General features: G+C 39.3%; 1 protein-coding gene across 2 annotated transcripts in view; it reads left to right on the forward strand.

The window, feature by feature from the left end:
- LOC123760773 (angiopoietin-related protein 7) overlaps positions 1-22,549 on the forward strand; it is a 557,761-nt gene that overhangs the window by 92,611 nt on the left and 442,601 nt on the right. The window lies entirely within an intron of this gene.

Below are 22,549 nucleotides of genomic sequence, written 5' to 3' on the forward strand. Positions count from 1 at the left end.
TATATATATATATATATATATATATATATATATATATATATATATATTTATATATATATATATATATATGTCGTACCTAGTAGCCAGAACGCACTTCTCAGCCTACTATGCAAGGCCCGATTTGCCTAATAAGCCAAGTTTTCATGAATTAATTGTTTTCGACTACCTAACCTACCTAACCTAACCTAACCTAACTTTTTCGGCTACTTCACCTAACCTAACCTATAAAGATAGGTTAGGTTAGGTTAGGTAGGGTTGGTTAGGTTCGGTCATATATCTACGTTAATTTTAACTCCAATAAAAAAAATTGACCTCACACATAATGAAATGGGTAGCTTTATCATTTCATAAGACAAAAATTAGAGAAAATATATTAATTTATGAAAACTTGGCTTATTAGGCAAATCGGGCCTTGCATATTAGGCAGAAAAGTGCGTTCTGGCTACTAGGTACGACATATATATATATATATATATATATATATATATATATATATATATATATATATATATATATATATATATATATATATATATATATATATATATATATATATATATATATATATATATATATATATATATATACATATATATACATATAGGGAGGTACCACCACTGGTGCAATTATGGGGACCCACAGCCTCAGAGAAGGGAACACAGAGCATTCAAGGAAAAACTTGCCATTTAACTATGAATACGAAAGAGTGTTCGCTTCTCCTACCACCCCCCTTGTTTTTTTTATTATGGTGTATACTTTATTATGCAAGGTTATACAGTTACATATCTGATTTTATACAAAAAATGAACATTAAGAAGACACAAGAAAAAGTTCGCTTCCTAGAGGCTGTAAATTTCCTCGAACTCCTCCGACGCAGGGCAGGAACCGAGGATGCAGCGGCATTTCCCCTCTGGATCGCGACACTGAGGCGCTGAAAGAGAAAACTTGCCGCTCTAGGGTCTCTTGTGGTGTCAATGAGCTTGGAACCAAGATCCTTAAGAAACCTTCTTGCACTCTCACCCCATGGGCCTAGGGTCTCAGACCCTATTGGAACGAAGTTGTACCGTTGATCTAATTGTCTGTACTTGACTGACTTTTGTTTTTCTCTGTGTGTCGCTGCGGCTCTTGCTGTGCCGGCAGAGAGGGTGATGTATGTCGTTGCCAGGGTGGATACGCAAGTATAGTCCCTGAGTCCCTGAGTCCCTATAGTCCCTTTATATATATATATATATATATATATATATATATATATATATATATATATATATATATATATATATATATATATATATATATATATATATATATAAATGGAAATGTTCGTTTGTTGAAAATTGCTAATCTCCGAAAGTTCTTGACCGATTGCTTTGAAGTTTTCACACAATGTTCCATTTGCATCCGGCCAGGTTTTTATATGCATACTATATAGATGTCACGTCTGTGACAGTAAAAAAAACATGCTTTTTCTGAAATACTGTGTTTTTCATGTGTTTTTCATGTCAGTGAAATCTTCGAAACCTCTTTACCGATTGCTTTGAAATTTTGACACAACGTTCCATTCGAATAGTCGCGTTTTTTATATATCTACTATATACATGCCTCACCTGTGACAGGAAAAAACATGCCTTTTTTTAAAAACAGCGCCATCTGTTTGACGTAAGAGCAACACACGTTGTAATCTTCGAAAGTTCTTCACCGAATGCTTTGAAATTTTGATACAACGTTGCATTCAAATAGGCGCGTCTCTTTATATACCTACTATATAGATGCCACTTCTGTGACAGGTAAGAACATGCGTTTTTTGAAAAACAGAACCATCTGTTGCACATAATGGCAACATGTACACTATACTATATATATTACGAATTCCATTTCAGTGTTTCCGATTGCTATGATAAATTTGATTTTCATAGATTTCGATTTATTTTATTTTTTAGTGAATTATTTTGTGTGACATTGTGTTGGAATTGACGTGCGTTGTTTACCAGACTATTCATTTCGTGAGTATAGCTTATTTTTTTATTTTTTCATATTTTCGTTTCATTTTTTTAACTGTTTTTTATATTTCAGTGATGGGAACATCAGATCACTTGATGTTCCCAATTTACTTGTGGAAACATCAGACCATTTGGGAAGGCATCGGACGAGGGAGTGGGGAATGGTGGAAATGACGAGGGGACGGAAGTGAGAGATGGTGAGGAGGACGAGGGGACAATGGAGGAGGTAATAGTGGGGACGAACGAGGGGACGGGGGAGTTTGGGATGGTAAAGACGAGGGGATGGGGGAATGGAGAATGGTGGGGGAAGTCAAATAGACAGAGGAGTGGGGCATGGTGGGAAGGAAGAGGTGATGGTAGAGTGGGGAATGGTTGGGAGGCTGAGGAGACGGGAGAGGGGTGATTGGTGAGGAGGGCTGGGGGATAGGGAAGGCTGCTGGGCCTCAGCAGCGCGAAGCCGAGTATTGCTAGTATATATTTATATATATATATATATATTTTATATATATATATATATATATATATATATATATATATATATATATATATATATATATAAATATATATATATATATATTTATCAAATAGCTATATCAAATAGCCTCGGCTATCACCTCATTATGTCCGGTCGTGATGGTCAAGTGGATTAAGGCGTCTTGTACATACCAGTTGCGGTGCTTCTGGGAGTATGGGTTCGAGTCACTTCTGGGGTGTGAGTTTTCAGTTGCATATTGTCCTGGGGACCATTCAGGCTTGTTCGCATTTGTGTTCCTCACGTGTGCCCCAAAGAATGAGGTGATTTGGTAAAATGCTATGCCCAAGATTACTATCCGAGTGCCGGCGGTGGGGTGGTTCAAATAGCCTCGGCTATCACCTCATTATGTCCGGTCGTGATGGTCAAGTGGAATAAGGCGTCTTGTACATACCAGTTGCGGTGCTTCTGGGAGTATGGGTTCGAGTCACTTCTGGGGTGTGAGTTTTCAGTTGCATATTGTCCTGGGGACCATTCAGGCTTGTTCGCATTTGTGTTCCTCACGTGTGCCCCAAAGAATGAGGTGATTTGGTAAAATGCTATGCCCAAGATTACTATCCGAGTGCCGGCGGTGGGGTGGTTCAAATAGCCTCGGCTATCACCTCATTATGTCCGGTCGTGATGGTCAAGTGGATTAAGGCGTCTTGTACATACCAGTTGCGGTGCTTCTGGGAGTATGGGTTCGAGTCACTTCTGGGGTGTGAGTTTTCAGTTGCATATTGTCCTGGGGACCATTCAGGCTTGTTCGCATTTGTGTTCCTCACGTGTGCCCCAAAGAATGAGGTGATTTGGTAAAATGCTATGCCCAAGATTACTATCTGAGTGCCGGCGGTGGGGTGGTTCAAATAGCCTCGGCTATCACCTCATTATGTCCGGTCGTGATGGTCAAGTGGATTAAGGCGTCTTGTACATACCAGTTGCGGTGCTTCTGGGAGTATGGGTTCGAGTCACTTCTGGGGTGTGAGTTTTCAGTTGCATATTGTCCTGGGGACCATTCAGGCTTGTTCGCATTTGTGTTCCTCACGTGTGCCCCAAAGAATGAGGTGATTTGGTAAAATGCTATGCCCAAGATTACTATCCGAGTGCCGGCGGTGGGGTGGTTCAAATAGCCTCGGCTATCACCTCATTATGTCCGGTCGTGATGGTCAAGTGGATTAAGGCGTCTTGTACATACCAGTTGCAGTGCTTCTGGGAGTATGGGTTCGAGTCACTTCTGGGGAGTGAGTTTTCAGTTGCATATTGTCCTGGGGACCATTCAGGCTTGTTCGCATATATATATATATATATATATATATATATATATATATATATATATATATATATATATATATATATATATATATATTAGTATATTTTGGTAGCAGTCTTTCCTGTAAACTTATATTATTAAATATGACCGAAAAAGTAAGATTAATAATTCTAACACGAATTTTCTCAATCTTTCGTACATTTCTTTTCACTGTTGTAGGTAACTCAAAAATCAATTCTCCAAAATTCATTTTTATTTCTAGTCTGACGTGACACTTGAGCGTGTTTCGTAAAACTTATTACCTTTTCAAAGACTTTACACATACACAACTGAATAGAACTTACATATCTCCGATTTGTTTATATCTACATTTGAGTGAGGTGGATGGGGTGAGGTGGTATTAAATAGGGTACTAATTTCATCAACACAAGACAGAACACGAAACAATGGGTATTGAAATGGAAGTGATTGTAGAAAGCCTATTGGTCCATATTTCTTGATGCTTCTATATTGGAGCGGAGTCTTGAGGTGGGTAGAATATAGTTGTGCATTAATTGGCTGTTGATTGCTGGTGTTGACTTCTTAATGTGCAGTGCCTCGCAAACGTCAAGCCGTCTGCTATCGCTGTATCTATCGATGATTTCTGTGTTGTTTACTAGGATTTCTCTGGCGATGGTTTGGTTGTGGGAAGAGATTATATGTTCCTTAATGGAGCCCTGTTGTTTATGCATCGTTAAACGCCTAGAAAGAGATGTTGTTGTCTTGCCAATATACTGGGTTTTTTGGAGCTTACAGTCCCCAAGTGGGCATTTGAAGGCATAGACGACGTTGGTCTCTTTTAAAGCGTTCTGCTTTGTGTCTGGAGAGTTTCTCATGAGTAGGCTGGCCGTTTTTCTGGTTTTATAGTAAATCGTCAGTTGTATCCTCTGATTTTTGTCTGTAGGGATAACGTTTCTATTAACAATATCTTTCAGGACCCTTTCCTTCGTTTTATGAGCTGTGAAAAAGAAGTTCCTGTAAAATAGTCTAATAGGGGGTATAGGTGTTGTGTTAGTTGTCTCTTCAGAGGTTGCATGGCGTTTCACTTTCCTTCTTATGATGTCTTCGACGAAACCATTGGAGAAGCCGTTGTTGACTAGGACCTGCCTTACCCTACAGAGTTCGAAGAACTCTGTAGGGTAAGGCCGGGAAACAACTGGGGTAAGGCCGGGAACAACTGACCCTAAGAACTCTTAGGGTAAGGCCGGGAACAACTGACTGATATACGCTATCAGGTGGATGTTTCTCAGCTAGCGCTATATTCTCAGCACCTGTTTAATCACTTTGTCTTTATATTGTAGAGTACCGTCATCCCTATTCTTCATTTATGTTATTGTTTTTTACTTGTTTGTTTGCACTGTACATAGCCAAGAGATTGTCTTTGTTTTTAATTTGTTTTTATATTAATTAAAGTTTCATTGTTCATACTATGTGTTTTGTGTGTCTTCCCTTACTTTACCACAGACAAACAGCCAAGCAGTCTATCTTTTTTTTGTAAGTGTGACTAGGCATTGACACCAGCCATTAGGAGGACTGCCGAACATATATATATATATATATATATATATATATATATATATATATATATATATATATATATATATATATATATGTCGTACCTAATAGCCAGAACGCACTTCTCAGCCTACTATGCAAGGCCCGATTTGATTAATAAGCCAAGTTTTCATGAATTAATATATTTTCTCGAATTTTTTGCTTATGAAATGATAAAGATACCCATTTCATTATGTATGAGGTCAATTTTTTTTATTGGAGTTATAATTGACGTAGATATATGACCGAACCTAACCAACCCTACCTAACCTAACCTAACCTATCTTCATAGGTTAGGTTAGGTTAGGTAGCCGAAAAAGTTAGGTTAGGTTAGGTTAGGTAGGTTAGGTAGTCGAAAAACAATTAATTCATGAAAACTTGGCTTATTAGGCAAATCAGGCCTTGCATAGTAGACTCAGAAGTGAGTTCTGGCTATTAGGTACGACATATATATATATATATATATATATATATATATATATATATATATATATATATATATATATATATATATATATTATATTTTGTGGGCTTTATTATGTTTTAAATGGTTACAAGATATACATGGTTGATACAAAAAGTGCTTAAAGGTTAAGGAACTCTTGAAAAACACGACAATGAGAAACAAAGATAAATGTCACAGACAGGCTCGATCATTGTTGCAAGTCAAATACTTCTTCAAATTCCTCCAAAGTTGGACTAGTACCCAATACGCAACAGGCATTCTCCCTCTGAATCACAACACTGAGGCGCTGGAACAAGAAACTTTTGCTCTCTGGTCTTTTGTAGCATCGATCAATTTGTCCCCTAATTCCTTCAGGAACTTCAGTGCACATTTTCCCCACGAACCGAGGGTCTCCGAGCCGAAACTAAGTCGGTTGAGTTTTGTTGGGTTCCCATCCATATTGATGTCTCTTTAAATGAGCGTGCGGATGCTGCCGCCAGGGAAGCTGTCCGCTCTTGTCCCATCTCTCGTAAAGGTATTCCTTATTCCGACTTTTACCCGGTTATCCATTCCTCCATCCTTACCCGTTGGCAGGCTTGTTGGTCGTCTGTTACTGGTAACAAACTGCGTACTCTAAAGAGTTGTGTGTCCTCGTGGCCGTCCTCCTACCACCGTAACCGGCGATGGGAAATGGCTCTGACGAGGTTGCGTATTGGCCATACTCGCTTAACTCATGGTCACTTGATAGGGCGCCGCTCTGCTCCCTATTGTCCAAATTGTATTGTCCCTCTTACGGTCGTGCATATCCTTGTTGAATGTCCTGACTGCTTGGACGAGCGTGTGTCTTGTTTTCCGACCGTCCCTCGTGGTCGCTTGTCCCTCGTGGTCGCTTGTCCCTCGATAGAATTTTTGGCAACTCGGATACTTTTGATGTAGTTCGCCTTATGGGTTTCTGGTCTCATATTGGCATCCTTGGTGATATTTAGCGCCCTCTGATTATCCTGCATATTTGATGGTGCTACATAGCCTTCCCAGTTTGGTGCCTTCTTTTGATAATTACTTACTTTCTTGCTCACTTGGGTACCTAGTTTTCTGTTGTTGCTGAGGGTCTTACTTGGTCTGCCGCGGCGGTGTTTGGTGTGTTTGAGGAGGCGGACTAGGTTGTCAGCCCTAGGAAAATCCCTAATTGCTTTATTGATGCATGAGGTCAGTGTCTTGCCTCCTCTGTCTGGTACACCTAAGCATGCGTTGCCAAACAGTAATATATTGTGCCAGGCTTTAATGGTATCTGGTTCATGAAGGGTATTTGACCCTCTGTTGACTTTTCAGATGAGGTCTGTATTTCCCGGCAGCAAATGGGCGAGATACCTTTGGGATGTGGGTGAGTGTCCTGGTTGACGTTGCTTTAATTGCTTCTAGCAGGTCATCTGTTGCAATGTAATCTGTTGCAATTTGCACTGGTGCATCAGGCTCCTGTGTGCTGCCTCCTCCCACAGGAAGCCTCCCTGACCCAACACAGTCACCATGCTGGCGTATGAGTCTGGAGACTGAGTTGATGCTGCGTTGCCTCCACAAACACTGCATGTGCCTCTCCTTTGGTTGGCTTCAGTAGGGGGTGAATAAATCCACAAGGGCCGTGACGAGGATTCGAACCTACGTCTGGGAGCATCCCTGATGCTGTCTTAATCGTCTGAGCTACGACATGGAAAAGAGTTGAAACCGAAGTTCTACCGAACTTAATGGATCCTGCAGCCTCTCCGATCCTCTCAGGATCCAGTAAGTCCAGTAGAACTTCGGTTTCAACTCTTTTCCATGTCGTAGCTCAGTTGATTAAGGCAGCGTCTGGGATGCTCCAGGACGTAGGTTCGAATCCTCGTCACGGCCCTTGTGGATTTGTTCATTTGATGCATCACGTTATTGTGATTTCTGTGTGTAATTCAGTAAGGGTGAGCTGGCTGGCAACGGTCTCTTCTGCCATCCCCTTAAGTGGAGTGACTGTCACCTTGCACTAGAGTATTTGTCTCTCCCTCATGGCTGGGGGTTACCTGGTGGTCTTCTATACCATGCGTCATGTCTAGGCAGATGCCTGGGAGGCTGAGCTGGTCCGGTCAGGAAGGAGGGGGAGGGGAAAGCGTGACCACCTGATCGTGGGAGGTGGGGGCGGTAGAGCGGACACTACACTCACTGCGGGGGGGGGGGGGGGGGGAAGGGGGGTATTGAAACACTACACACTGGTTTTGGGTTGACTCTTAACACTTGGATAATTTCCTTTTATATCATTAAACACTAGTAATGTATTCTGGCTCGCTGGGTGTGGTGCACTCAACACGATACTCGCAATGTTCACCACAGGACTGGACTATACGTATCTTTATCAAACACTTATTGGTACACTGGTGACCCCTTCTCTTGACCACACCACATATATCCGTCCACCCTTTCCTGGTGAGGACGCCGCAGGGCGTGTGACGTGTGTGGACGTGGAGTGACGGTTAGCGGAGGGTGACAGTGGGCGTTGGTCAACAGTGGGCGTGGGTGGACGATGGTCGTCGGGTCAGCCACCGGGAGTGGGATGCTGGGTAGGCTGGCGAGGCCTGCGGGAGGCTAGGAAGGGGGAGGGAGAGGGGTCCCGCCACAGGCAGTGGTCACACACAATTAACAGAAAGCTTCACTGGTGCATTATTTATCATTACAAACTCCCCTATATATGTATATGTATATATATATATATATATATATATATATATATATATATATATATATATATATATATATATATATATATATATACAATCTTTGGACAACACCCACCAGTGGGACTCGAACCCAGAAAGCACAACTACCTTCCAGTAGCTGCCATAACTAGTACGCTTTAACCCACTACACCATCAGACCCTACAAAAGAAGTAGAGACTTTGAGATATTTGAGATGTATATATATCTCGAAGTCTCTACTTCTTTTGTAGGGTCTGATGGTGTAGTGGGTTAAAGCGTACTAGTTATGGCAGCTACTGGAAGGTAGTTGTGCTTTCTGGGTTCGAGTCCCACTGGTGGGTGTTGTCCAAAGATTGTTAATCTTCACTTGTGGTTTATGCAAGTATAGGCTTATAGCATGGACACGAGTTCTCTCACATTGACAGTGGCTTGATGAAAAACGCAGACTAACCTCACACTTATCTGGCGCCCTCGGGAAGTGGAGATATTTGAGATGTATATATATCTCGAAGTCTCTACTTCTTTTGTAGGGTCTGATGGTGTAGTGGGTTAAAGCGTACTAGTTATGGCAGCTACTGGAAGGTAGTTGTGCTTTCTGGGTTCGAGTCCCACCGGTGGGTGTTGTCCAAAGATTGTTAATCTTCACTTGTGGTTTATGCGAGTATAGGCTTATAGCATGGACACGAGTTCTGTCACATTGACAGTGGCTTGATGAAAAACGCAGACTAACCCCACACTTATCTGGCGCCCTCGGGAAGTGGAGATATTTGAGATGTATATATATCTCGAAGTCTCTACTTCTTTTGTAGGGTCTGATGGTGTAGTGGGTTAAAGCGTACTAGTTATGGCAGCTACTGGAAGGTAGTTGTGCTTTCTGGGTTCGAGTCCCACTGGTGGGTGTTGTCCAAAGATTGTTAATCTTCACTTGTGGTTTATGCAAGTATAGGCTTAAAGCATGGACACGAGTTCTCTCACATTGACAGTGGCTTGATGAAAAACGCAGACTAACCTCACACTTATCTGGCGCCCTCGGGAAGTGGAGATATTTGAGATGTATAAATATCTCGAAGTCTCTACTTCTTTTGTAGGGTCTGATGGTGTAGTGGGTTAAAGCGTACTAGTTATGGCAGCTACTGGAAGGTAGTTGTGCTTTCTGGGTTCGAGTCCCACTGGTGGGTGTTATCCAAAGATTGTTAATCTTCACTTGTGGTTTATGCAAGTATAGGCTTATAGCATGGACACGAGTTCTCTCACATTGACAGTGGCTTGATGAAAAACGCAGACTAACCTCACACTTATCTGGCGCCCTCGGGAAGTGGAGATATTTGAGATGTATATATATCTCGAAGTCTCTACTTCTTTTGTAGGGTCTGATGGTGTAGTGGGTTAAAGCGTACTAGTTATGGCAGCTACTGGAAGGTAGTTGTGCTTTCTGGGTTCGAGGCCCACTGGTGGGTGTTGTCCAAAGATTGTTAATCTTCACTTGTGGTTTATGCAAGTATAGGCTTATATATATATATATATATATATATATATATATATATATATATATATATATATATATATATATATATATATTAGGGTCGTCAAATATTAGGGGGACTCCCGGTTTGCCTCCTGCCTTCTCATATATATATATATATATATATATATATATATATATATATATATATATATATATATGTTGTTAAATATGACCGAAAAAGTAGGATTAATAATTCTAACACGAATTTTCTCAATGTTTCTTTTTACTGTCGATGGTAATTGAAAAATCAATTCTCCAAAATTCATTTTTATTTCTAGTCTGACGCGACGCTTGAACGCGTTTCGTAATAACTTATTATATTTTCAAAGACTTTAGTTTACACACACACAACTGTAACCTGAAAAAAGAGTTTTACTTAATGCTAACATTGAACAGCTTGTCTTATATACTCGCATTTGGGTGAGGTGATATGTTGCAACAGTTTTGGATGAGATGAACAAACTTTTGACCAACACAAGACAGAACACGGTGCAATGGGTATAAATAGGATAAATGAGAGGGAAGAATGGAAGTAACAGCAAAGGGCCTATTGGCCCATACTTCCTCTTGATGCTTCTATATTGGTACAGAGTCTTGAAGTGGGTAGGATATAGTTGTGCATTAATTGGCTGTTGATTGCTGGTGATGATTTTTTGATATGTAGTGCCTTGCAGATATCAAGCTGCCTGCTATAGCTGTATCTATCGATGCTTTCTGTGTTGTTTGTTAAGACTTCTCTGGTGATGGTCTGGTTGTGGGAAGAGATTATATGTTCCTTGATGGAGCCCTGTTGCTTATGCATTATTAATTGCCTGGAAAGAGATGTTGTTGTCTTGCCTATATACTGAGTTCTTTGGGGCTTACAGTCCCTAAGTGGGCATTTGAAGGCATAGACGACGTTAGTCTCTTTTAAGGCGTTCTGCTTTGTGTCTGGAGAGTTTTTCATGAGTAGGTTGGCCGTTTTTTTTCGCGTCAGACTAGAAACAAAAATAAATTTTGGAGAATTGATTTTTCAGTTACCATTGAGAATAAAAAGAAACATAAGAAATATTGAGAAAATTCGTGTTAGAATTATTAATCTTACTTTTTCGATCATATTTAACAACATATCTTTACAAGAAAGACTGCGACCAAAATATACTAATATATATATATATATATATATATATATATATATATATATATATATATATATATATATATATATATATATATATATGTCGTACCTAGTAGCCAGAACGCACTTCTCAGCCTACTATGCAAGGCCCGATTTGCCTAATAAGCCAAATTTTCATGAATTAATTGTTTTCCGACTACCTAACCTAACCTAACTTTTTCGGCTACCTAACCTAACCTAACCTATGAAGATAGGTTAGGTTAGGTTAGGAAGGGTTGGTTAGGTTCGGTCATATATCTACGTTAATTTTAACTCCAATAAAAAAAATTGACCTCATACATAATGAAATGGGTAGGTTTATCATTTTATAAGAAAAAAATAGAGAAAATATATTAATTCAGGAAAACTTGGCTTATTAGGCAAATCGGGCCTTGCATAGTAGGCCGAGTACGACGTTCTGGCTACTAGGTACAATATATATATATATATATATATATATATATATATATATATATATATATATATATATATATATATATATATATATATGTATATATATTAAAATAATAGGGGGAAGGGAGTACCACCTCTGGCTGGATGAAGGGGGACCCATAGCCTCGGAGGAATCCACGCATAACGCATTGGAAAGAATGTAGGTCCCCTCCAATACAGTTTCTGTGTGCTTTTCTCCTTCCACCCCCTTCCTTTTTTTTTTTGTTTTTTTTTTTGCTTCATTGTGTACTTAAAGGTTACAAAACATACAAGACAAATGCCTAAAGGTTATGGATCTCTTGAAGCTCCTCCGCTTCCGGACAGGAACCGAGGACGCAGCAAGCATTTCCCCTCTGGATCGCCACACAAAAAACTGGAAGCCCTTGGGTCTCTGGTGACGTCAATGAGCTTGGAACCTAATTCCTTGAGAAATCCCAAGGCACTCTTGCCCCAGGGGCCACGCGTCTCAGACGCTATGGGAACAAAGAGGTATTGACCTTCCAGTCGCCTGTACTTGAGTGATTTTGCTGTTTCCCTGTAGTTGGCCGCCCCACCTGCTTGATCAGCTCCGAAGTGTACATAGGTGTCAGCCAGGGTGGATACACATGTGTAGTCCCACACCAACTGTCTACCCTCCTTCCATGAGTATATGGTGATGCCATCAGGGCGAAGTGCGGGGAAATCCGGGTTTTGGACCCCTAGGAATCGAGGTTCTCTCTCCGCTGGGCACCTAGCTGAGACGAGGCTTCTCTTGATGATGTCATTGACCTCGTTGTGTCTTGCATGCCAGCCCTTTGTGCTTCCGCAATGCAACCCATGCAGTCCGTATTGGTCTGCTTCTACCCTGTTGCAAATACACTTGTATTCAGTGTGAATTGGGGCACCAAGGCGGAGGGCCCCTGCTACACGAAGGGATTCTGGATCTAGACGCGTGCCCATTGCTGACATGGGTACTGCCAGGAGGAAGTCTCCTGCATGGGGGGCACGCACTGCTCTGAGGCGGGCTTTCTCCTTGTCTGATGTTGACGCACTGAGCATGGCATCAGCTACTTTTTCCACTAGAGGGTGGTCCCAGCCGGACTGTTTGTGTTGTTTTGTTGGCTCTATAATGGTTGCTGGGGCTGTAAGAACATCCCACTGATTTGAACATTCAGTGAAAGCAGGATCGTGTATTCCTGCTGAATCTCTCAAGGTTGCAGGTAAGATATCTCTGACGAGGTCGTGCGATGCGTGGGAGGAGGAAAGGAAGGCTGGTAGAGCAATTTGGGAGGCTGTGCGGACACCAAGGCCGCCTAGTCTTACAGGAAGGGTTGCTTGTTCCCACTGAGGATCGTCCAATGGCAGGTTCAGGACTTTCACCAGCATGGACCTCAGAAGGGTGTCATTCACATTTAACTTAGGGCTGCTGTAGGATGGAGAACATCCCAGAAAGTAGGTCAACTTAGGGAGAGACAGGCATCTTGTGAGGAGAAAGAGAGCATCATGGGCATCAATCTTGTCAATCCTGTCCAGCATTCTCTTTAGATCAGTGATTTTTGCAACCAGGACCTCCTCGATTGCTCGTGGGCCAATGGGGACACCCAGGAGAGTGCAGTCCGGTGGCTCGACAACGAGAATGTCTGGAAGAACATTTTGTATTTGCCCAGTGATGTCTGGGTTGCGGGAGATTATTTCACATTTGGATGCATTGAGAATGAGGCCTAAGGCTGCTCCATGCTCCTGGATTTTCCTTGTATCCTCCAAAATGGTTTCCGGGGTTCTAGCGAGAGTGCCATCATCCAGGTACCAGATGTTTAGCTCGCTTGTCAGATTATCAGTGACCTCTTTGATAGCTAGGCAGAAAAGGAGGGGTGCTAAGGGGTCACCTTGTTGGACACCTTCACAGATATATATATATATATATATATATATATATATATATATATATATATATATATATATATATATATATATATATATATATATATATATATATATACATATATATATACCTATATATACATATATATATATATATATATATATATATATATATATATATATGTCGTACCTAGTAGCCAGAACTCACTTCTCAGCCTACTATTCAAGGCCCGATTTGCCTAATAAGCCAAGTTTTCCTGAATTAATATATTTACTATAATTTTTTTCTTATGAAATGATAAAGCAACCCTTTTCTCTATGTATGAGGTCAATTTTTTTTTATTGGAGTTAAAATTAACGTAGATATATGACCAAACCTAACCAACCCTACCTAACCTAACCTAACCTATATTTATAGGTAAGGTTAGGTTAGGTAGCCAAAAAAAGCTAGGTTAGGTTAGGTTAGGTAGGTTAGGTAGACGAAAAAACATTAATTCCTGAAAACTTGGCTTATTAGGCAAATCGGGCCTTGAATAGTAGGCTGAGAAGTGCGTTCTGGCTATTAGGTACGACATATATATATATATATATATATATATATATATATATATATATATATATATATATATATATATATGTCGTACCTAGTAGCCAGAACGCACTTCTCAGCCTACTATGCAAGGCCCGATTTGCCTAATAAGCCAAGTTTTCCTGAATTAAAATATTTTCTCTATTTTTTTTCTTATGAAATGATAAAGCTACCCATTTCAATATGTATGAGGTCAATTTTTTTTATTGGAGTTAAAATTAACGTAGATATATGACCGAACCCAACCAACCCTACCTAACCTAACCTAACCTATCTTAATAGGTTAGGTTAGGTTAGGTAGCAGAAAAAGTTAGGTTAGGTTAGGTTAGGTAGGTTAGGTAGTCGAAAAACAATTAATTCAGGAAAACTTGGCTTAATAGGCAAATCGGGCCTTGCATAGTAGGCTGAGAAGTGCGTTCTGGCTACTAGGTACGACACATATATATATATATATATATATATATATATATATATATATATATATATGTCGTACCTAGTAGCCAGAACGCACTTCTCAGCCTACTAGGCAAGGCCCGATTTGCCTAATAAGCCAAGTTTTCATAAATGAATTGTTTTTCGACGACCTAACCTACCTAACCTAACCTAACCTAACTTTTTTGGCTACCTAACCTAACCTAACCTATAAAGATAGGTTAGGTTAGGTTAGGTAGGGTTGGTTAGGTTTGGTCATATATCTACGTTAATTTTAACTACAATAAAAAAAAATTGACCTCATACATAATGAAATGGGTAGCTTTATCTTTTAATAAGAAAAAAATTTGAGAAAATATATTAATTCAGGAAAACTTGGCTTATTAGGCAAATTTGGCCTTGCATAGTAGGCTGACAAGTGCGTTCTGGCTACTAGGTACGACATATATATATATATATATATATATATATATATATATATATATATATATATATATATATATATAACTATATATATATATAGGTGTGAGTTTTCAGTTGCATATTGTCCTGGGGACCATTCAGGCTTGTTCGCATATATATATATATATATATATATATATATATATATATATATATATATATATATATATATATATATATATATATATATATATATATATATATATATATATGTCGTACCTAGTAGCCAGAACTCACTTCTCAGCCTACTATTCAAGGCCCGATTTGCCTAATAAGCCAAGTTTTCCTGAATTAATATATTTACTATAATTTTTTTCTTATGAAATGATAAGGCTACCCTTTTCACTATGTATGAGGTCAATTTTTTTTTATTGGAGTTAAAATTAACGTAGATATATGACCGAACCTAACCAACCCTACCTAACCTAACCTAACCTATATATATAGGTAAGGTTAGGTTAGGTAGCCAAAAAAAGCTAGGTTAGGTTAAGTTAGGTAGGTTAGGTAGACGAAAAAACATTAATTCATGAAAACTTGGCTTATTAGGCAAATCGGGCCTTGCATAGTAGGCTGAGAAGTGAGTTCTGGCTACTAGGTACGACATATATATATATATATATATATATATATATATATATATATTTATATATTTATATATATATATATATATTTATATATATATATATATATATATATATATATATATATATATATATATATATATATATATATATATATATATATATATATATATATATATATGTCGTACCTAATAGCCAGAACGCACTTCTCAGCCAACTATGCATGGCCCGATTTGCCTAATAAGCCAAGTTTTCCTGAATTAATGTTTTTTCGACTACCTAACCTACCTAACCTAACCTAACCTAACTTTTTCTGCTACCTAACCTAACCTAACCGATAGAGATAGGTTAGGTTAGGTTAGGTAGGGTTGGTTAGGTTCGGTCATATATCTACGTTAATTTTAACTCCAATAAAAAAAATTAACCTCATACATAATGAAATGGGTAGCTTTATCATTTCATAAGAAAAAAATTTGAAAAAATATATTAATTCAGGAAAACTTGGCTTATTAGGCAAATCGGGCCTTGCATAGTAGGCTGAGAAGTACGTTCTGGCTATTAGGTACGACATATATATATATATATATATATATATATATATATATATATATATATATATATATATATATATATATATATATATATATATATATATATATACATAAGCCAGAACACTGGCTTTGTATCTTTGGGGGCACTCACTTTTACCGTTCAGGCATAATCCTATGTTGGTAGGCTTAGTATACACGTTGGTGCTTAAAAAGGTTCCTGTTTTTGTTATTAGTATATCCAAGAATGGCAGACTGTTATTTTCACTATTTTCGTGTGTAAATCGGAGTACTGACTGTCTCTAGATGGCTTTTAAGATCAAATAGTTCGTCTGAGTCTTTTACTATGACGAATATGTCGTCTACATAACGGAAATATACAGTTTTTTTTTGTCTGCTACTGAAAATATGGCAGTTTAAGATGCATATATGCAATTGAAAACTGTCCGGTCGTGATGGTCGAGTGGTTAAGGGATCCTGAACATCAGTTGCAGAGTGCTTCTGGCAGAATGGGTTCGAGTCACTTCTGGGGTGTGAGTTTTCAGTTACATATATGCCTGGAGACCGTTCAGGCTTGTTCGCATTTGTGTTCCTCACGTGTGCCCCAAAGAATGAGGTGATTTGATAAAATACCATGCCCATGATTACCATCAGAGTGCCGGCGGGAGGATGGGGAATTAGCCTCGGCTACCATCCTCTTTTGTCCGGTCGTGATGGTCGAGTGGTTTGTCGTGACGCTGAACCCCTTTTCATTCCGAACACAGCGATTACACAACACATAACACCTTGCCTCAGCAACCGTTACTACCACCATGTACTCCTACACACACCAGACCCTTGAGGCGTACCACTAGGTTTGTACTGGAACACAATGAGTGAACATATGGAAGGTATTTAAAGGCCGTCGGGTTTTGTCAATTAATTACAAAGAATAGACTCTGACAAATAATAACATATTAACATACTCTATTAGGTCAATACAATTCCAATACCCATAGACCACTTGACCTCCGCGATCACCACCCAAACTCGTAACTTCCGCCTAAGTCCCTAATACAGAATGATTACTACAACGCTCCACACCCGGTTAGTCTTTCATTCAATACTCACATACTGCAGACTTAACTTGGTCACTAAGATCACATCAGGCTCTCGCATAGCTGTCTGCTTCACTTCGCTGCTGCCGCCAACGGAGATCCAGAGGACTTCTCGGTTCAACTCCCACAATCAGACTGACTTTAGCCAACCATGGCCTCAAACATTTCACCATGCCTCTCAAGGAAGGTATAATCCGATTAACCTTATCCCTAGAGCGGTAACCTTGATCCTAGAAGCCTGACGAAGAATAATTCCTCTTTCCAGGAATTATTAATTTGGCTGAACAGCTTCGGTCTTAATCCATTGACCTTTCTTAGATATGTGATCCATAGTCTGTCTACTTAACATGTACTTCCAATCATCATTCGTTAAGTGTTGTAGTAATGCTCCTCTAGCTAATAATTCCTACTAACTTGTGGATTACAACAGGTTAAGGGATGCTGTATATCACTTGCAGAATGCTTCTGGCAGTATGGGTTCGAGTCACTTCTGGGGTGAGTTTTCACTTATATATATATATATATATATATATATATATATATATATATATATATATATATATATATATATATATATATATATATATATATATATTTATATATATATATATATTTATATATATATATATATATATATATATATATATATATATATATATATTTATATATATATATATATATATATATATATATATATATATATATATATATATATATATATATATATATATATATATATATATATATATTTATTTATGTACATTAGTATATTTTGATAGCAGTCTTTCTTGTAAACATATGTTGTTAAATATGACCGAGAAGATAAGATTAATAATTCTAACACGAATTTTCTCAATATTTCTTATGTTTCTTTTCACTGTCGATGGCAATTGAAAAATCAATTCTCCATATATCATTTTTATTTCCAGTCTGACGCGACGCCTGAACGTGTTTCGTAATAACCTATTACATTTTCAAAGACTTTAGCTTACACACACAACAGCCTGTAAACACCGAAAATACATCCATACTTATACTCCCATTTGGGTTAGGTGATTGACATTTGCACATGATAGAACCAATAGGTATAAAAACATAAGAATGGAAGTAACTGCAGAAGGCCTATTGTCCCATAACATCAACACTTCCTCTTGATACTTCTATATTGGCTCGAAGTCTTGAAGTGGGTAGAATATAGTTGTGCATTAATTGGCTGTTGATTGTTGGTGTTGACTTTTTGATGTGAAGTGGCTCGCAGATGTCAAGCCGCCTGCTATCGCTGTATCTTTTCGATGATTTTTGTGTTGTTTGTTAAGATTTCTCTGGTGATGGTCTGGTTGTGGGAAGAGATTATATGTTCCTTGGTGGAGCCCTGTTGTTTATGCATTGTTAATCGGCTGGAAAGAGACGTTGTTGTCTTGCCTATATACTGAGTTCTTTGGGGCTTACAGTCCCCAAGTGGGCATTTGTAGGCATTGGCGACGTTGGTATCCTTCAAGGCATTTTGTTTGGTGTTGAGTTTCACTTACGAGATGGAGAAGGATGGGAAGCTGCCCTTTCTAGATGTAACAGTCATGGAAAGGAGCGGAGGCTTCCACACTGCAGTCTTCACTAAGAAAACAAACATAGGAATGTGCCTTAATGCCAATAGTGACTGCCCAGACAGGTACAAGAGGAGTGTTGTCAACGCTTTCGTGCGTTGACAACGCTTCCAATGCATATCGACCTTGCTTTCAGCCACAGCTCAGGATGGAAGCAAGTATATGAAGAACTCTGTAGGGTAAGGCAGGTCCTAGTCAACAACGGCTTCTCTAATGGTTTTGTTGAAGACATCATGAAGAAGGGAGCCGAGCGGACAGCACGCTGGACTTGTGATCCTGTGGGTTCGATCCCAGGAGCCGGCGAGAAACAATGGGCAGAGTTTCTTTCACCCTATGCCCCTGTTACCTAGCAGTAAAATAGGTACCTGGGTGTTAGTCAGCTGTCACGGGCTGCTTCCTGGGGGTGGAGGCCTGGTCGAGGACCGGGCCGCGGGGACACTAAAGCCCCGAAATTATCTCAAGATGACTCAAGATAAGATCATAATAAGAAAGGTGAAACACCACATAACCTCGGAAGAGTCAACTAACAAAACACATGTACCCCCTCTTAGACTATTTTACAGGAACTTCTTTTCGACGGCTTACAAAACGGAGGAAAGGGTCCTGAAAGATATTGTTGATAGGAACGTTATCCCTACTTACAAAAATCAGAAAATACAATTGACAATTTACTATAAAACCAAAAAAACGGCCAATCTACTCATGAAAAACTCTCCAGACACCAAGCAGAACACCTTGAAGGATAATAACGTCTTCTATGCCTTCAAATGCTCACTTTGGTACAGTAAGCCCCAATGAACTCAGTATACAGGCAAGACTATACGTCTCTTTCCAGGCAATTAACAATGCATAAACAACAGGGCTCCATCAAGGAACATATAATCTCTTCTCACAACCAGACCATCACCAGAGAAATCTTAACAAACAACATAGTAATCATCGATTGATACAGCGATAGCAGGAGGGACAGTTTTCAGTGATGGGACATCTGCGAGGCACTATATACATGCTTCACCTGTGACAGGAGAAAACATGCTTTTTTTGAAAAACAGCCCCCTCTGTTGGACGTATGTGCAACACTGTGTAATCTGGGAAAGTTCTTCACCGATTGCTTTGAAATTTTGACACAACGTTGCATTTGAATAAGCACATCTTTTTACATACCTACTATGTAGATGCCACTCCCGTGACAGGTAAAGACTTGCGTTTTTGAAAAACAGCGCCATCTGTTGCACATAATAGCATCATGCTCGCTATACTAAATATGTCACAAATACCATTTCACTGTTTCCAATTGCATTGATAAATTTAATTTTCATAGATTTCGATTTATTTACTTTTTTATTTAATTATTTTATGTGACTGTGATGGAATTGAGCAGTGTTGTTTACCATACTGTTCATTTCGTAGGTATAAGTATAGATGCCACACCTGTGACAGGTAAAACTATGCTTTTTTTAAAAAAACAACGCCATCTGCTGCATGTAAGAGCAACACACATGCTATTCTAAATATGTTACAATTCCATTGCAATGTTTCTGATTGCATTGATGAATTGAATTTTCATTGATATTGATTTATTTTCATTTTGATTTAAATATTTTGTGTGAATTGTGTTGGAATTGAGCTGTGTTGTTTACCATACCGTTCATTTTGTGAGTATATTTTATTTTTTTATTTTTTCATATTTTTATTTCCTTTTTTTAACTGTTTTTCTTATATTTCAGTGATGGGAACATCAGATCACTTGATGTTCCCAATTTTCTAATGGGAACATCAGACCATTTGGGAAGGCATCGAACAAGGGAGTGAGAAATGGTGGGGAGGACGAGGGGACAAGGGAGGAGGTAATGGTGGGGGAAGGACGAGGGGACGGGGGAGTTTGGGATGGTGGGGACGAGGGGATGGGGGAAGGGAGAATGGTGGGGAGGACAAAGGGACAGCGGAGTGGGGCATGGTGGGAAGGAGGAGAGATGGTGGAGTGGGGAATTATAGGGAGGACGAGGGGACGGTGGAGTGGGGAATGGTTGGGAGGCTGAGACTGGTGAGGGGGGAATGGTGGGGAGGTCTGGGGGACAGGGAAGGTTGCTGTGGCCGGGTACTGCCAGTGTGTATATATATATATATATATATATATATATATATATATATATATATATATATATATATATATATATATATATATATTTGCTTTATTGTGTATTTATTTATATATATTTCATATAATTTAAATATATATAAATATATTGCTATATAGGCTATGGGTCCCTATAAATGCACCACCTCTGGTGCAATTGTAGAAACCCATAGTCTTGGATAAGAAAATAAGAAGTATTCAGAGAAAACCTTGAGGATTCTCACTGAACTCTTTAATATTATTTCTCTTACCACCCCTATTCTGTTGTATATATACATATATATATATATATATATATATATATATATATATATATTCGTTTTATTTAAACTTTGTTACAAAAAAGGAGTTACATATAGGGTCCTAAGATCATAAGTATAGTTCCTCTAGCTCCTCATATGGCGGGGGAGGAATCCTTTATGCAGTGTGCATTTTCCCTATGCATTGCTATGCTGAGGCGATGGAAAAGGAATTTGGTAGCCATTGGGTCTCTTGTTTCAATTAGCCAATAACCCAGTTCCTTAAAAATAACTGGGGGCACTCTTACCCCAGGCGCAGAGTGTCTCAGAAGTAATGGGGACAAAATTATAGTGGTGATCCAGTTCACTGTACTTATGGGATTTGGCTGCTTCTCTGTGAATGGCAGCGCCACCCAATTGTGTAACACTGTAGGTGTTAGCCAGGATTGTAATGCATGTGTAGTCCCATACAAACTGTTTTCCATTCTTCCAGGGGGTTCAGTGTGATACCGTCTGGGCGATATATATATATATATATATATATATATATATATATATATATATATATATATATATATATATATATATATGCAAACAAGCCTGAATGGTCCCCAGGATTACATACAACTGAAAACTCAAACCCCAGAAGTGACTCGAACCCATACTCCCAGGAGCAACGCAACTGGTATGTACAGGGACGCCTTAATCCGCTTGACCATCACGACCGGCCATAAGGAAGTGATAGCCGAGGCTATTTGAACCACTTCCCCGCCGGCACTCGGATGGTAATCTTGGGCATAGCATTTTATCAAATCACCTCATTCTTTGGGGCACACGTGAGGAACACAAATGCAAACAAGCCTGAATGGTCCCCAGGACTATATACAACTGAAAACTCACACCCCAGAAGTGACTCGAACCCATACTCCCAGGAGCAACGCAACTGGTATGTACAGGGACGCCTTAATCCGCTTGACCATCACGACCGGCGATAAGGAAGTGATAGCCGAGGCAATTTGAACCACTTCCCCGCCGGCACTCGGATGGTAATCTTGGGCATAGCATTTTATCAAATCACCTCATTCTTTGGGGCACACGTGAGGAACACAAATGCAAACCTCGGCTAATAGCCTCGGCTATCACTTCCTTATGTCCGGTCGTGATGGTCAAGCGGATTAAGGCGTCCCTGTACATACCAGTTGCGTTGCTCCTGGGAGTATGGGTTCGAGTCACTTCTGGGGTGTGAGTTTTCTTTTGTATATAGTCCTGGGGACCATTCAGGCTTGTTTGCATTTGTGTTCCTCACGTGTGCCCCAAAGAATTAGAGAATGCCCCCCC

The sequence above is a fragment of the Procambarus clarkii genome, chromosome 21 (assembly GCF_040958095.1).
Source record: "Procambarus clarkii isolate CNS0578487 chromosome 21, FALCON_Pclarkii_2.0, whole genome shotgun sequence".
Lineage (NCBI taxonomy): Eukaryota > Metazoa > Arthropoda > Malacostraca > Decapoda > Cambaridae > Procambarus > Procambarus clarkii.